General features: G+C 46.4%; 1 non-coding gene across 1 annotated transcript; it reads right to left on the bottom strand.

Moving 5' to 3' along the window:
- Positions 1-18,247: 18,247 nt before the first annotated feature.
- LOC139229548 (U6 spliceosomal RNA) lies at positions 18,248-18,349 on the bottom strand. The gene has a single exon (XR_011587749.1). It is a non-coding gene; the product is annotated as a U6 spliceosomal RNA (small nuclear RNA).

Below are 18,349 nucleotides of genomic sequence, written 5' to 3'. Positions count from 1 at the left end.
GTTCAAACCGAAGACCAAACAGGTACTGATAAATCTTTTTAACCCCATACACACAGGCTAGTGCTTCTTTCTCTAACATGCTGTAGTCTCTTTCCGCTTTAGACAAATTTTATAAAGCATAAGCGACTGGTTGAAGTTTACCCGACTCATTAGCTTGTTGGAGTATGCAACCAATTCCATATGATGAAGCATCACAGGCCATTACTAAGCATTTACATGGGTCATAATGTACCAACAGCTTGTTGGAGCAAAGCAGATTAGTGGCTTTCTCAAAAGCTCTGTATTGAGATGCACCCCACATCCAGTTGTCGCCTTTTCATAGCAACATGTGCAGTGGTTCTAATAAGGTGTTCAATTTAGGTAGGAAGTTACCAAAGTAGTTGAGAAGACCCAGGATGGCCTTGGTTTTCGCGTCAGTGGGCCTGATGCTGTCAGCAGCAATTTTCCTCCCCAGGAATTCAACCTCTGCTGCCATGAAGACGCACTTCGAGCGTTTCAGTCTGAGTCACACTTTATCCAGACGATGTAGAACCTCTTCTAGGTTGTTCAGATTTTCCTCGGAGTCACGACCTGTGATCAAGATGTCATTTTGGAACACGATGGTTCTGGGAACGGCCTTCAGTCGACTCTCCATGTTCCTCTGAAATATTGCTGCAGCCGAGCGAATTCCAAAAGGGCTCCTGTGATAAATAAACAGTCCTTTTTGCGTGTTAATGCACGTAAGTCTCTTCGACATCTCGACCAGCTCCTGTGTCATGTAGGCCGACGTTAAGTCCAGTTTGGTGAATGACTTCGCCCCCACCCCAGCTAGCGTTGCAAACAAGTCATCAGCCTTCGGTAACAGGTATTGATCCTGTTTCAAAGCCCTGTTGATCGTAGCCTTGTAGTCTCCACAGATTCTGACTGTGCCATCACTTTTCAGCACAGGAACAATGGGGTTGGCCCATTCATTAAATTCAGTGATATGATCCCTTCACGCTGGAGTCTGTCCAGTTCGATTTCGACCTTCTCCCTCATCATATACAGAACTGCCCGAGCTTTATGATGGACAGGTCTTGCATCCGAGACCACGTGGATCTGCACCTTGGCTCCTGTGAAGTTGCCGATGCCTGGTTCGAACAGTGAGGGGAGCTTGCTCAGTACTTGGACACATGTGTCTTTCTCCAACGACAACGCCTAGATGTCATTCCAATCGCATCTTATTTTTTCAAGCCAGTTCCTGACGAACAACGTTGAGCCATTGCCTGGGACAATCCATAGTGGTAATTCATGAACCGCACCATCATACGACACTTTAATTGTGGCACTGCCAATCACCGTTATGAGTTCTTTGGTGTACGTACGCAACTTGACATTGACTGGACTCAGCCTAGGCCTCACAGCCATAGTATCCCACAGCTTGTCGAATGCCCTCTGGCTCATTATTGATTGACTCGCCCCTGTATCCAGTTCCATAGATACAGGCACCCCATTAAATTTCACGTTGATCATTATTGGTTTGCTCTTAGTTGGGAACGAGTACTGTCCATACACTTCCTCCTCTGGTGTCTCGGATTGCGTATCCGGATCTGCGCTAGTCTGACCATCATCCTCCATGTGGTGTGTCGCAGCACGCTTGCTCATCTGCGGACACTTGCACTGGAGATGCCCCACTCTCAGACAGCCGTTGCAACGACATTGCTTAAATTGGCACTGCTGGTGCCGGTGACTTCCCCCACAATGCCAACACGGGGAAATCGGATGCATTCTCGCTGGCGGACTTTGGACAGCCACAGGTTTCGCGTACGCCAAATTAATCATATTTACAGTACTTGCCGAGTTTTGATTTTTCACTGATATCTGCTTTAGACTTCTATCCGTCAACATGCATGACTGAGCGATCGTGATGGCCCTGTTCAAGTCCAATGTCTCCACCACCAGTAGTTTACGCAGGATCACCTTGTGGTTGATGCCGATTACAAAGAAGTCCCGCAGCATGTCTGCCAACACAGCCCCGAACTTACACGGTCCCACTAGACGTCTCAGGTCGGCAACGAATTCCGCCACATTCTGACCCTCTGAGTGAACGTGCGTGTAAAATCTGTATCTCGAGATGATGATGCCTTCGTCTGGCTTAAGGTGGTCCTGTACCAGTGTACACAATTCTTCATACGTCTTGTCTGTTGGACTCACAGGCAGGAGTAGATTCTTTATCAGACCATAAATTTTTGGACCGCAAACCGTGAGGAACACCGCCCTGCGCCGATCTGCGTCACCGGCCTCCTCCATTTTGTTGGCCACGAAGAACTGGCTCAAATGGCTCACAAAATCTGCCCAATCTTCTCCTTCCACAAATCGCTCCAACAAACCAATTGTGCTCATTTTTGCATGCAAAGGTTCTTGTTGCCTCGTCACCAAATGTTGTGTGTGCAATAACTGTTAGACTGAGTGCTGTTTAACTCCAAGAGGTATGACCTTGGCTCTGTTTTATTAAGGCCCAAAGTGACTAATATACAAAATGGCTGGCCTTCTATGCTTGGGCTGCACACAATGGCCTCCAACAGTGACACCATCTAGTGGCTAGTGATCCCAAAAGTACATACATGACAAAATGTACCTCGCATTAAATGTTGAAACCTCAGACGTCAATGTGATTTATGGCTCCAGCAACTTTACCAACACCACCCCCCCCCCCACCCCCACCTCCGACTTGTTGGGCTTGCTGAATGGGGACGTGTGCTTTCCTTGTGGGCCGGGTGGAAGGGAGGAAAATTAGGAAGGAGAGGGGGGATGGGGATCGCTGCAAAAGGTCGGTTCGGGGCCTCTACGTTTTACTAAATAAACAAATCACTGGATCTGTTCGGGTGCCCCTGATTGGCTCAGAACCCCCCCACCCCAGAGCAAATGCACGATTGCCACCCTGCCCCTGAGCTCAAATGCAATGCCTCCTACACTCAACTAGCCTACCTGAGGCAAAGTTACAACATCCATGGACATTTCCCAGCCAGAAGTCCACACTTTCAGGAGAGATGCGGGGGTGCAGAAAACACCACCCCAAAACACTTAGGAAATTCCTAAATATTATTCTCAGGGGTAGAAGTGCTGTGCATTGGAAATCGTGGATTACAGCTGGGTCCCACAGAACATTGGGTGCTGTCCCGATCACACAACCTTATCTTCCAAATACGCAACTGTGTAAAGAACATAAACAATGCGGCAGGCAAGTCACTGTTCATGATAACTAATTAAATGTCATAAGGAAGTGTGACTGTGAGGGTCAAATGAAAGATTTTATATTTGTACATCATGTACTCATTAATCTTAAAGGCTACTGAGTGCATCTAGCTTCAAATGTTCCCCCGCTTTCAGCAAGTACCTCTGGCCAGGCGGGCGTTTCAGGCAGTGCTGGGTAAAACAAATCTGCTCAGTTTCCCCGCTGGCTTTTTTGCCAATTATTTTAAATCTGTGTCCTCATTTTACCGACCCTCCTGCCTGTGGAAGCTGTTCCTCCGCATCTACTCGCTCAAAACCCCTCGTAATATTATCATCACATCACAGGCAGTCCCTCGAAATCGAGGAAGACTTGCTTCCACTTCAAAAGTGAGTTCTCAGGTGACTGAGCTCCCCATGAGGGTCCTGACATTCCAGGTCCCGAACTTCATTTTGAAGATTGGAAGATGCCTGTGCGTGAGTTCTTTTACCGTGAGGTGGCCGTTGCACACCGGTCACCATGTGGGCTTAGCAGAGCAAGGTCTTGGTCCAGCAGCAAGGGGTTCCAAGATGACTGGAGACCAGGCACTGCAGTGCATAATATTATACCCCTCTATTGAATCTCCCCTTAACCTTCTCTGCTCTAAGGAGAACATCCCCAGCTTCTCCAGTCTCTCTGCATAACTGAAGTCCCTCATCCCTGGTAACATGCTGGTGAATCTCCTCTGCACCCTCTCTAAAGCCTTGACATCCTTTCAAAGGTCTGGTACCCAGAATTGGACACAATACTCCAGCGGAGGCCTAGCCAGTGATTTATAAAGGTTTACCATAACTCTATTTATAAAGCATCGGTTGCTTTTTTAAACAGCCTTATCAACTTTATCAAGCTTTATCAACTAGCACACATTACCCAAACTCACCGCAGTGCGTGCATCCCTCTCTATTGTGCCTGATAGCCCAAACCAGCCCCGCAAAACTCTCTCCTACATTACAACATTGCCCATTAAACTCCGCTGAAACACACACTTGTGGACATGGTGCTAAGCGTGTGATTCCCTCCACAGTTGAATAGCCTGCCAACATTTACTGTCCAGAGTCACGCACGAAGAGTCGTCCCTTGGGCAAAGTTGCAGATGGAAACTGGAGCTCCACAACAAACTGCGCATGTCAGCATCTTCAGAGAGGGCGAGGTAAAAATTAACAAATCTCTGCGGAGAAAGAGTGAGAGATAGGCAGAAGCAAGGAACATTTCTTCCATTTTTCCAATGCTTTACCAATCAGGTGAGCATGCATAGACTACAGGACTTTTAGATCTCCCACTGCACTTTATAATGTGGGACATGTATGCGGCTGAACCTGAAGTCTGAGGTTGCTTTCCTACAATACTTGTCCCCTCCTGAAGATTGTAGCTCTGTAATTCACTCCCTTCACCTTGCCACCTCTCTCTCCTCCTGGAAGATGCTCACCTCTTCCTGTTCTAATATCTCCTTATGTAGCTCGGTGTCAAATTCTGGCTGGTTTTGCTCCTGTGACGTGCCCTGGGGCGTTAAAGGCGCTGTATAAATGCAAGTTGTTGTTTTTGTTAAATAGGTCTACCAAAACCAGTTATTGCTGTTTGCACATTGCGTGCCATGATTGCCTACATAAAAATTGTTCACAGACTGGTTGACTGAGGAGGAGGGACACAGCTGAATGATTCCATTATACTTCCTCGTTAAACTGCAGTTAACCAAAAGAAAGACTTGCATTTATATAGCGTCTTTCACAACCACCGGATATCCCAAAGCGCTTTACAGCCAATAAAGTAATTTTTGAAGCGTAGTCACTGTTGTAATGTAGGAAACGCGGCAGCCAAGTTGTGCACAGCAAGCTCCCACAAACAGCAATGACCAGCTAATCTGTGTCAGTGATATTGATTGAGGGATAAATATTGGCCAGGACACCGGGGAGAACTCCCCTGCTCTTCTTTGAAATAGCGCCGTGGGATCTTTTAAATGAACAGACAGGGCCTCGGTTTAATGTCTCATCCAAAAGACAGCACCTCCGAGAGTGCAGCACTCCCTCAGTGTCAGCCTGATTTGGTGTGTAATATGTCCGTACTATACAGTACAAATGCACACGAGGCCCATATTAGAGAGAAGGTCACTCTGTGACCAGTAACCTTTATTAGCCAGCACTGAAGTGGAGAAGGTGGGTGGAGCGTCCCCTTTTATACCTGAAAGTCCAGGTTAGGAGTGTCTCCCACAAGTTCACCACCTAGTGGTCAGTGTTCTCACGGTGTACAACTTAGGTTAGTTTATACATGGGTTACAATGACAGTTGAATAAATGACAGTGCGCGGGTCTCTGAAGTTGGGACTTGAAACCACAACCATCTGAACCCAGGGCGAGAGTGCTGCCCACTGAGCCAAGACAGAATTTGGGATGAAAACGTTCTGACTCAATTGTACAGCTCTCTCTCTCTCTCTCTCTCTCTCACTGCATGTTTCTTCTCCTCCTCATCACTATCCAGTGACCCACTGCCTGACCTGAGCTGTGAAGCCCACCTAGATGCATAGAATCATAGAATAGCAACAGCACGGAAGGAGGCCATTCGGCCCGTCGAGCCCGTGCCGGCTCTCAGCCAGTCACACTCCCCCTGCCCTTTCCCCGTAGCCCTGCAATTTTTTCCTTCAGGCACTTATCCAATTCCCTTTTGAAAGCCATGATTGAGTCTGCCTCCACCACCCTCTCAGGCAGCGCATTCCAGATCCTAACCACTCGCTGCGTGAAAAAGTTTTTTCTTACGTCGCCTTTAGCTCTTCTGCCAATCGCCTTAAATCCGTGTCCTCTGGTTCTCCACCCTTCCGCCAATGGGAACAGTTTCTCTCTATCTCCTCTATCCAGACCCCTCATGATTTTGAACACCTCGATCAAATCTCCTCTCAACCTTCACTGCTCTAAGGAGAACAACCCCAGCTTCTCCAGTCTCTCCACTTAGCTGTAGTCCCTCATCTCTGGAATCATTCTCGTAAATATTTTCTGCACCTTTTCCAAGGCCTTCACATCCTTCTGATAGTGCGGTGCCCAGAATCAGACACAACGCTCCAGTTGGGGCCGAACCAGTTTTTTTTATACAGGTTCATCATCAGTTCTACACTTTTATACTCAATACATCCCACAGTCGAATAGCTTTAGCATGGTACCAGAGAGCTGTCAATGGCCAGCTTGACTCAACAGTTTTGAAAGGGGAGAATCTTTTTGGTTGCAAGACAACACCATCATGCTGACAGATTTATTAGTCACAATGGAATGAGGTCCCAGAGATTGCAAGGGACATGCTGATGAGTTTAATGGCGCGCGTTGTTATTAGTGTGTAAATCGCCCAGCAGTTTGTGGTGAGGGAGGGAGACTCGGTGAGTTGCGATTTTGCCACAAATTGCCAGACAATTTGCCGTTAGCCGCAAAAACCCTGAAGCTCACTCCAGCGAATTCTGGGCCACTGTAACAATGACTCACCACTGCTGAAACGCATAGAGTGCCCTGCAGTAAGATCCCTGTGAAAGATATGTAATTTTTCCAGTCTTGCTAATGTATCATGTGCTTGTTAATGTATTCTATTTGCAGCTCTTTTAGGTATGAGAAATCAGAGTCCCTTTTTCATAAACAGCTTGTAAAAATTGTATTGTAGTGAGCTTTTAAGTGGTGCCTGGAAACAACTAGTCATGTGGAGGCACTGTCACAATTTTGTTTTTTTTCATTGATATTTCATAACCAAATCGACAAATGTCACCTTGTGATAAATGTTGCTAAACCAGAGTCAGGAGGTATAGAACTCACGTAATTCCACTTTAGTTGGTACACAGCTAACAAGTCATATAGATAAGAGCATAATGGAAAGAAAGGCAGGCTTGCATTTATATAGCGCCTTTCACGACTACCGGACATTCCAAAGTGTTTTGCAGCCAATTAAGTACTTTTTTGGAGTGTAGTCACTGTTGTAATGTGGGAAATGCAGCAGCCAATTTGTGCACAGCAAGCTTCCACACACAGCAATGTGATAATGACCAGACAAACCGTTTCCCACATTACAACAGTGACTACACTCCAGAAGTACTTCATTGGTTGTAAAGCGCTTTGAGACGTCCAGTGGTCGTGAAAGGCGCTATATAAATGCAAGTCTTTCTTTTCTTTTTTTTGTTATGTTGATTGAGGGACAAATATTGGCCAGGACACCAGGGATAACTCCCTGCTCTTGTTCAAAATAGTGCCATGGGATTTTTACGCCCACCTGAGAGAGTGAATGGGACGTTGGTTTAACATCTCATCCGAAAGACCGAAAACCATAGATTAGGAGTATGCAAGGTTTTGTCCTCTAGGTGTCTGCCATAGAACGTCAAAGCCAGGGATCATGGGGTGCAGCTTTCCCCTTTAGCACGTAAGCGAAGAGCATTGTACGAGTGGGGCACATATTAGCACTTCGAGCACGGGGGATAAAAACAACAACAATTTGAATTTATGTAGCACCTTTAACATCGTACAATGTCCCAAGGCGTTTTGCAGAAGCATTATCAGATAAAATTTGACACAGAGTAACATAAGGAGACATTTGGACAGATGACCAAAAGCTTGGTCAAAGAGGTAGGTTTTAAGGAGCGTCTTATAGGAGGAAAGAAAGATAGCGAGGCGGAGAGGTTTAGGGAGGGAGTTCCAGAGCTTAGGGGCCTCGACTGCTGAAGACATGGTTCCCAAGGTGGAGCGATAAAAATCGGGGATGCGTAAGAGGCCAGACTTGAAGGAGCGCAGAGATCTCGGAGGATTGTAAGGCTGGAGGAGACTACAGGAGATAGAGAAGTAATGGGCCTTTCTTGTGACTTAGATCAAGAACATGTGGAGATTGTGGGTTCAAATTTATCTTCGACTTGTCTGCAGTACCGACCCTTTTGGTACAATTGTGCTATACCATCATGCCGCCTTGTGACCTTTTTAAGGGCATGATTGACAGGCAATTGTAATAAGAGTTTCTGAACAGAGCAGAGAATTCAAGTGATCAGTGACGAGATGGTTAAATGTTACCACTGTTACTGTTCAATGTGAATACTTATCACAATCATACCAAATTCCTCATAATGCTTTTTTAACATGGGCGTTTACTGTTTAAATAAAATGGTTAACGCCTGCAATAAGAATGTACACAGAGGAATTTAATACCATTTGAAACATTCACAACAAAACAATGCCAGCCTGATAAACACACCCAAATGTTACCAAGTTATATCTGCGCTTAAAATATATTTGCAAACTTTACCGGAAAATAAAAATGGTTGTCCAAAATTGTGTCGCGGGGGAAATTTGAGAGACTCCAGGTCACGTGACGCTTCATCTGTAGTGGGCAGATTATCGGAAAGTTTGGGGATGGGCTGCCCGCAGATTTCCGGAACTGCTGGTCTCAGAAAATTCCGTGCAAAACATTTCCGGCAAAGGTTCTCACCGGCTAGAGGCGTGAAACCAGTGTTCACAATCTTCCAGAATCCAGGCCTGAAATGGTAACTGCAATGTATTTGCTTCATGAGGTCTTGGCTTAAGAATTCATAGCCACACATTGCTATTAAGAACTAATTGGTTTATTAACAAAGGTTTAACAATCACACTACACATTACCAGTTCATCCACTAGGCTCACAACTGCATACCTCATCGTGGATGACCTTTACCCAACTGGCTGGGGTGTTATTGAGTCTTGTGAACATCACGTGACTGGCTAAGCCACTCCCAACTCAACTGCTGTACCAGCCCGTGAGCATCCTCATAGGTGCATACATTGCAGTAACGACGTGGGAAAGATTGCTTTGGTCGTTGTAATGAAGTCATAAATGTGTTCAAAAACATAGAAACATAGAAACATAGAAAAATAGAAAAATAGGTGCAAGAGTAGGCCATTCGGCCCTTCAAGCCTGCACCGCCATTCAATGAGTTTATGGCTGAACATGCAACTTCAGTACCCCCTTCCTGCTTTCTCGCCATACCTCTTGATCCCCCTAGTAGTAAGGACTTCATCTAACTCCCTTTTGAATATATTTAGTGAATTGGCCTCAACAACTTTCGTGGTAGAGAATTCCACAGGTTCACCACTCTCTGGGTGAAGAAGTTTCTCCTCATCTCGGTCCTAAATGGCTTACCCCTTATCCTTAGACTGTGACCCCTGGTTCTGGACTTCCCCAACATTGGGAACATTCTTCCTGCATCTAACCTGTCTAAACCCATCAGAATTTTAAACGTTTCTATGAGGTCCCCTCTCATTCTTCTGAACTCCAGTCAATACAAGCCCAGTTGATCCAGTCTTTCTTGATAGGTCAGTCCCACCATCCCGGGAATCAGTCTGGTGAACCTTCGCTGCACTCCCTCAATAGCAAGAATGTCCTTCCTCAAGTTAGGAGACCAAAACTGTACACAATACTCCAGGTGTGGCCTCACCTAGGCCCTGTACAACTGTAGCAACACCTCCCTGCCCCTGTACTCAAATCCCCTCGCTATGAAGGCCAACATGCCATTTGCTTTCTTAACCGCCTGCTGTACCTTCAATGACTGATGTACCATGACACCCAGGTCTCGTTGCACCTTCCCTTTTCCTAATCTGTCACCATTCAGATAATAATCTGTCTCTCTGTTTTTACCACCAAAGTGGATAACCTCACATTTATCCACATTATACTTCATCTGCCATGCATTTGCCCACTCACCTAAACTATCCAAGTCACTCTGCAGCCTCATAGCATCCTCCTCGCAGCTCACACTGCCACCCAACTTAGTGTCATCGCAAATTTGGAGATACTACATTTAATCCCCTCGTCTAAATCATTAATTTACAGTGTAAACAGCTGAGGCCCCAGCACAGAACCTTGCGGTACCCCACTAGTCACTGCCTGCCATTCTGAAAAGTATCCATTTACTCCTACTCTTTGCTTCCTGTCTGACAACCAGTTCTCAATCCATGTCAGCACACTACCCCCAATCCCATGTGCTTTAACTTTGCACATTAATCTCTTGTGTGGGACCTTGTCGAACGCCTTCTGAAAGTCCAAATATACCACATCAACTGGTTCTCCCTTGTCCACTCTACTGGAAACATCCTCAAAAAATTCCAGAAGATTTGTCAAGCATGATTTCCCTTTCACAAATCCATGCTGACTTGGACCTATTATGTCACCTCTTTCCAAATGCGCTGCTATGACATCCTTAATAATTGATTCCATCATTTTACCCACTACTGAGGTCAGGCTGACCGGTCTATAATTCCCTATTTTCTCTCTCCCTCCTTTTTTAAAAAGTGGGGTTACATTGGCTACCCTCCACTCGATAGGAACTGATCCAGAGTCAATGGAATGTTGGAAAATGACTGTCAATGCATCTGCTATTTCCAAGGCCACCTCCTTAAGTACTCTGGGATGCAGTCCATCAGGCCCTGGGGATTTATCGGCCTTCAATCCCATCAATTTCCCCAACACAATTTCCCGACTAATAAGGATTTCCCTCAGTTCCTCCTCCTTACTAGACCCTCTGACCCCTTTTATATCCGGAAGGTTGTTTGTGTCCTCCTTAGGTGAATACCGAACCAAAGTACTTGTTCAATTGGTCTGCCATTTCTTTGTTCCCCATTATGACTGCCCCTGATTCTGACTGCAGGGGACCTAAGTTTATCTTTACTAACCTTTTTCTCTTTACATATCTATAGAAACTTTTGCAATCCGTCTTAATGTTCCCTGCAAGCTTCTTCTCCTACTCAATTTTCCCTGCCCTAATCAAACCCTTTGTCCTCCTCTGCTGAGTTCTAAATTTCTCCCAGTCCCCGGGTTCGATGCTATTTCTGGCCAATTTGTATGCCACTTCCTTGGCTTTAATACTATCCCTGATTTCCCTTGATAGCCACGGTTGAGCCACCTCCCCTTTTTTATTTTTACGCCAGACAGGAATGTACAATTATTGTATTTCATCCATGCGGTCTCTAAATGTCTGCCATTGCCCATCCACAGTCAACCCCTTAAGTATCATTCGCCAATCTATCCTAGCCAATTCACGCCTCATACCTTCAAAGTTACCCTTTTTTAAGTTCTGGACCATGGTCTCTGAATTAACTGTTTCATTCTCCATCCTAATGCAGAATTCCACCACATTATGGTCACTCTTCCCCAAGGGGCCTCGCACAACGAGATTGCTAATTAATCCTCACTCATTACATAACACCCAGTCTAAGATGGCCTCCCCCCCTAGTTGGTTCCTCGACATATTGGTCTAGAAAACCATCCCTTATGCACTCCAGGAAATCCTCCTCCACTGTATTGCTTCCAGTTTGGCTAGCCCAATCTATGTACATATTAAAGTCACCCATTATAACTGCTGCACCTTTATTGCATGCACCCCTAATTTCCTGTTTGATGCCCTCCCTAACATCACTACTACTGTTTGGAGGTCTGTACACAACTCCCACTAACGTTTTTTGCCCTTTGGTGTTCTGCAGCTCTACACTTATAGATTTCACATCATCCAAGCTAATGTCCTTCCTAACTATTGCATTAATCTCCTCTTTAACCAGCAATGCTACCCCACCTGCTTTTCCTTTTATTCTATCCTTCCTGAATGTTGAATAGCCATGGATATTGAGTTCCCAGCCCTGATCATCCTAGAGCCACGTCTCCGTAATCTCGATCACATCATATTTGTTAACATCTATTTGCACAGTTAATTCATCCAGCTTATTACGGATACTCCTTGCATTAAGACACAAAGCCTTCAGGCTTGTTTTTTTAACACCCTTTGTCCTTTTAGAATTATGCTGTACAGTGGCCCTTTTTGTTCTTTGCCTTGGGTTTCTCTGCCCTCCACTTTTCCTCATCTCCTTTCTGTCTTTTGCTTTTGTCTCCTTTTTATTTCCCTCTGTCTCCCTGCATTGGTTCCCATTCCCCTGCCATATTAGTTTAACTCCTCCCCAACAGCACTAGCAAACACTACCCCTAGGACATTGGTTCCAGTCCTGCCCAGGTGCAGACCGTCCGGTTTGTACTGGTCCCACCTCCCCCAGAACCGGTTCCAATACCCCAGGAATTTGGATCCCTCCCTGCTGCACCACTGCTCAAGCCACGTATTCATCTGTGCTATCCTACGATTCCTACTCTGACCAGCACGTGGCACTGGTAGCAATCCCGAGATTACTACTTTTGAGGTCCTACTTTTTAAATGTAGCTCCTAGCTCCTTAAATTCGTTTTGTAGGACCTCATCCCTTTTTTTACCTATGTCGTTGGTACCAATGTGCACCACGACAACTGGCTGTTCTCCCTCCATTTTTAGAATGTCCTGCACCCGCTCCGAGACATCCTTGACCCTTGCACCAGGGAGGCAACATACCATCCTGGAGTCTCGGTTGCGGCCGCAGAAACGCCTATCTATTCCCCTTACAATTGAATCCCCTATCACTATTGCTCTCCCACTCTTTTTCCTGCCCTCCTGTGCAACAGAGCCAGCCACGGTGCCATGAACTTGGCTGCTGCTGCCCTCCCCTGATGAGTCATCCCCCCAACAGTACTCAAAGCAGTGTATCTGTTTTGCAGGGGGATGACCGCAGGGGACCCCTGCACTACCTTCCTTGCACTGTTCTTCCTGCTGGTCTTCCATTCCCTATCTGGCTGTGGACCCTTCTCCTGCGGTAAGACCAACTTGCTACACGTGCTACTCACGTTGTTCTCAGCATCGTGGATGCTCCAGAGTGAATCCACCCTCAGCTCCAATTCCGCAACGCGGTCCGTCAGGAGCTGGAGGCGGATACACTTCCCGCACACGTAGTCGTCAGGGACACTGGAGTCGTTCCTGAGTTCTCACATGGTACAGGAGGAGCATATCACGTGACCGAACTCTCCTGTCATGACTTAACCCTTAGATTAACTTAAATTGGCAACAACAATGCTAAAGTTTACTCACTGTTACAGGAGAAAAAAGAAAAACTACTCACCAATCACCAGCCAATCACTTACCCCCTTGGCTGTGACGTCACCTTTCTGTTTCTTTCTACTTCTTTTTTGCCTTCTCCCTGTAGCTGCACAAGTACGCCTCTCGCCGACCCCGGAACTCCCGCCTCTCCACGCAAACGATGACATTAATTAGTATATAAGAGCAGGGAGATTATGCTTGAACTGTACAAAACACGAGTTAGGCCACAGCTAGAGTACTGCGTGCAGTTCTGGTCATCACATTCCAAGGAAGATGTGATTGCACTGGAGAGGGTACAGAGGAGATTTACGAGGATGTTGCCTGGACTGGAGAAATTTAGCTATGAGGAAAGATTGGATAGGCTGGGGTTGTTTTCTTTGGAACAGAGGAGACTGAGGGGAGACCTAATTGAGATGTATAAAAGTATGAGGGGCCCTAGATGGAGTAGATAGGAAGGACCTATTTCCCCAAGCAGAGATGTCAATAACCAGGGGGCATAGATTTAAATGTTTTCACCCACGAGGTGGTGAGGGTCTGGAACTCACTGCCTGAAGAGGTGGTAGAGGCAGAAATCCTCATCGCATTCAAAAAGTACTTGGATGTGCATTTGAAGTACTGTAACCTACAAGGGCTACGGACCAAGGGCTGGAAAGTGGGATTAGGCTGGATAGCTCTTTGTCGGCAGGCACAGACACGATGGGCCACTGTGCTGTAAATTTCTATTATTCTATGTTAAACACAATGGTTAAAGCAATTTCCAGCTCGCCATCCCTGTGTCCTTGTAAACATCTGTTTAAAATGTTTATAAAGAATTTCAAACATCAACTATATGTAGAAAATCAGCTAAGTGTCAGTCAAAATGGTCTCTAGCTGCGACTAATAATTTATAAGTGGGTCTAATCTTCTACTTTGCAGCAGGTTAATGGGAAATTACATTTGCTGTAATACAATGAAACTATAATTGTATCTCGGAATACAGACTTTTTGATGTCAGTTGCAAAGGGCAGGGTTTTTGTTCTGAGTGAGTCCTGTGTGTTACTTTTTCTGCCTTAAGTTCCAACAAGTGCCTCATCACCGCTGTCTACTCACACAGGAAATAGAATTCTTGTCTATTGCGGAGACATAGGCTGGCGAGATAGCTGGGAACTGTGACAACATGTTCTCCAGTTGCTATGGGTCTTGAATATTAACCACTATTGGGACTTGAGTCCCAATGCGTGGCTGAACTAATGTTTACTGAGTTGCATTTCTTACCTTGAATTTCAACTGTTCAACTCCAGAGACTTGAGCACGTATTTGAGGTTGACATTCCCAGTGCAGTGCTGAGGGAGTGCTGCATTGTTGGATGAGATGTTAAACTGAGGCCCCGTCTGCTCTCTCGGGTGGACGTAAACGATCCCAGGGCATTATTTCGAAGAAGAGCAGGAGAGTTCTCCCCGGTGTCCTGGCCAATAGTTATCCCTCAATCAACATAACAAAAAAACAAATTATCTGGTCATTATCACATTGCTGTTTGTGGCGCAAAATGGCTGCCGCGTTTCCTACATTACAACAGTGACTACACTTCAATAAGTACTTCATCGGCTGTAAAGCACTTTGTGACATCCTGAGGACATTAAAGGTGCTATATAAATGCAAGCTCTTTCTTTCTTTTGCTGCGACCAATTTCAAATATCGCTGGAATGGTGTAAACCAGGACCAGTATCTCTGACTAAGGGAGTAACACAGAAATGGAAAGCATGAGAAAAGGAGGCAGTCAATCATATTGGAGTGAGTAGTACTGATGAATTCGTACAATAAGATCCTTGAACGGTTGGCTTTCAGGCCCACTGAACTCTATTCTGTGCCGCTGTAGGTTTGTCTTCACTTATGAATATGTAGCAATGCAAGGCTTTATTATTGGAAGGACTGCTACCAACGAACCGGAAGTTGTTGCCTATGCGCAGTTCTGGTGTTCTTTTTGTCTGTTGTCGCCAGACTTTGCAAAATGAGGAAGAAAGAAGTGGATTCCAAAAATGTTGTTCATTCGTAGGTTCATTTATTAATTGTGTGAATTGTAGAATTTATTCAGGTATGAGCCACTTGTTTGAAAGTGTTTCTGATCAGACATTTCTCCCAACAGCTCCCGTGTTGGCAGCCCTGACCAGTTTGGCCAGTGTGGGTTGGTGGGTTGAGGCTTTAGACGTACATGTCCAGTCGTGGTAGACGTGCTTTTTTCCAGGAGATAGAAAGACAGGTGAATTACAGTGGGCCACACTGCAGCACCGAGGGGGGATGGGGGGAGAATCGCTCAGCCCCATTGGCAGAAGCCGAGGGCAGGAAACCTGCCCATTCTCTGGGTTAGGGAAGTGGCTCAGAGGAGGGCAAAAGTGGGAAAGAAAATGAAAGAAAGGAGAAAGAGCCAATGGCTTAAGAAAGAAACATTGGTTATTTAAACACTCTCCTTTCCAAGTCTGTGCATTCCTACACAGTGACCACACTTCTAAAGTACTTCATTGGCTGTAAGATGCTTTGGGACGTCCTGAGGTTGTGAAAGGCGATATATAAATGCAAAGCTCCTCAAAGCACTGGAGAAGTACCACCAATGCTATCTCCGCAAGATCCTGCAAATCCATTGGCAGGATAGATGCACCAACGTCAGTGTCCTCGCTCAGGCCAACATCCCCGGCATCGACCACGCTCGATCAGCTCCAATGGACGGGCCACGTTGTCTGCATGCCCGATACTAGACTCCCAAAGCAAGCTCCGACACGGCAAGCGAGTCCCAGGGTGGGCAGAGGAATTGCTTCAAGGATACCCTCAAAGCCGCTTTGAAAAAGTGCAACATCCCCACCGACTCTTGGGAATCCCTGGCCCGAGACTGCTCAAAGAGGCGAAGCATCCGGGAAGGCGCCGAACACCTCGAGGCTCTTCGCCAACAGCACAAAGAAGCCAAGCACAAACAGCGGAAGGAGCGCACGATACTCCAAGCTCCCCCCCCACCCACCCGTCCCTCCAACCACCTGTGACAGAGATTGTAGGTCCCGCATTGGACTCATCAGTCACCTGAGAACTCGTACTAGAGTGGTAGCAGGTTATCCTCGACTCCAAGGATACCACTCTAATATGAGATATAGATTCTTTATATATCTAAGAAGATTATAAATGCAAGTCTTTCTTTTTTATATAACAAAATGTTATGTTTTAATACTGATGCAGGTATAGATGATGAGGTAAGGTTGCTTTGTATTATGGTTTGCGGAGATGTCTTGGGCCAGAATTGAGCTGCGCTCTTTGGGAAGAGGGGCAGCGGGAGAGGAGGGAAGGAGGGAAGGGGTGGGGGTGCACCCTTAGCCTTTTAGCTGACTCAGTCATCCTCACAACGATGTTTGGGTTGATGCATGACCAAAACCACTTTGTATCCAGGCAGTAGACACGCAGGGACCAGGAGGTCAGAGCTCTCCCCGGGAGGTCGTGTGACGAGATTTACAGCGTCGCTTGCTGGCTGCACCATTGGAAGGAAATTCCTGCTCGACACATGGTTGCTTGGCCTGACTGACCAACAGCCGACTCATTTCCTGTTTATTATCTTGAGTGATAAGAACAGACCAGGGAGTTCCCACTTCCTCATCGGTCATAGATCCTACAGATGGAGTCTGTGAGCAAGTGGCACAACAACAAAAAAGGTGTGGTTAAGGTTTTCAATTTTTAGTCCGAACTGAAGGATGATGACAAAGAATAAATAACACGGCTCCCTGAAGTCAGAAGGTCGTAGGTTCAAGTTTTTTTTAAATTTCAAAATATATACTTTATTCATATAAAAATTTGCACGGTACATTGGAAGGCAGTTCAGTACATTTGGATGCGGTCAGCAATTCCATACAATACACTTGGATACTGATGGCCGTTCCGTTCAATACATTTGCTTACTTTACATTTCGAGGTACAATTCAGTACAATCCAGGATGCTTTGTAATCCAGTCATCAGATTACATTACATGTGGCACTATACGGTACACGGAATGGGTGAGGGTACAGTTACATTTCTTTGCAACATACATTACTAAACAGAACTTGCATTATACATGGCACTACATAGGTGTTTTCAGATCATGGTGCTCGATGTATACAAAAGTTTACAAGTACAGCCCGAGGGGAGTTTTATACTGATTCCATCCCCTGGGTTTACCGTGGTGGAAGGGCTTTAAACTGTGGCCCTTCCCCACCGTGCCTTTGCGGCAGCTGCACCAATTTTAAGTGCGTCCCTCAGCACGTAATCCTGGATCTTGGATTGCGTCAGTCTGCAACACGCAGACGTGGACATCTCCTTGCTCTGGAAGACCAGCAAGTTTCGGCAAGACCAAAGTGCGTCTTTGACCGAGTTGATGGCCCTCCAGCAGCAGATGATGCCTGTCTCGGTGTGTGTCCCTGGGAACAGCCCGTAGAGCACAGAGTCCTGTGTTACAGAGCTGCTCAGGATGAACCTCGACAGCAACCACTGCATCTCCTTCCAGTCCTGTCTTGCAAAGGGGCAGTCCCAAAGGAGATGGATGACAGTCTGGTCCGCCCCGCAGCCAACTCGGGGGCAGAGTGCCGTGTCTCTGAAACCCCGGCTGTGCATGAAGGCTCTGACGGGTAGGGCCCTCCTCACCGCCAACCAAGCTACGTCTTGGTGCTTGTGTGAAAGCTCTGGCGATGAGACGTTCTGCCAAACGAGTTCGACAGTCCGCTCAGGGAACCACCCGACAGGGTCCATCATCACCTTCTTTTGTAGGACGCCCAGGACCTTACGTGCTGACCACTGCTTTATGGCATTGTGGTCAAAGGTGTTTTTCTTGAAAAACTATTCCACGAAGGACAGGTGCTGAGGCATGGTCCAACTGCTCGGAGCGTTCCACGGCAGCCTGGCCAGACCCATCCTTCGCAACACCGGGGACAGATAGAATCTCAGCACGTACTGACACTTGGCGTTTGCATACGAAGGGTCTATGCACAGCTTGATGCAGCCGCACACAAAGGTGGCCATCAGGATGAGGGTCACGTTCAGAACGTCCTTTCCCCCCTTGTCCAGAGATGTGTACATCCTGTCTCTGCGGACATGGTCCATTTTCGATCTCCAGACATAAAACATGGAACGCTTCACGAATGTGTGTCATCCTTGCGCAGGGGCTATGCTAATCTGCTCTGTATCGTTCTAATTTTAGTATATGTGCTGTCAGAAGGTC

This window comes from Pristiophorus japonicus, chromosome 18 (assembly GCF_044704955.1).
Source record: "Pristiophorus japonicus isolate sPriJap1 chromosome 18, sPriJap1.hap1, whole genome shotgun sequence".
NCBI lineage: Eukaryota > Metazoa > Chordata > Chondrichthyes > Pristiophoridae > Pristiophorus > Pristiophorus japonicus.
Note: the sequence above shows the minus strand (reverse complement) of the source record. Positions and strands in the feature narration are given on the sequence as shown.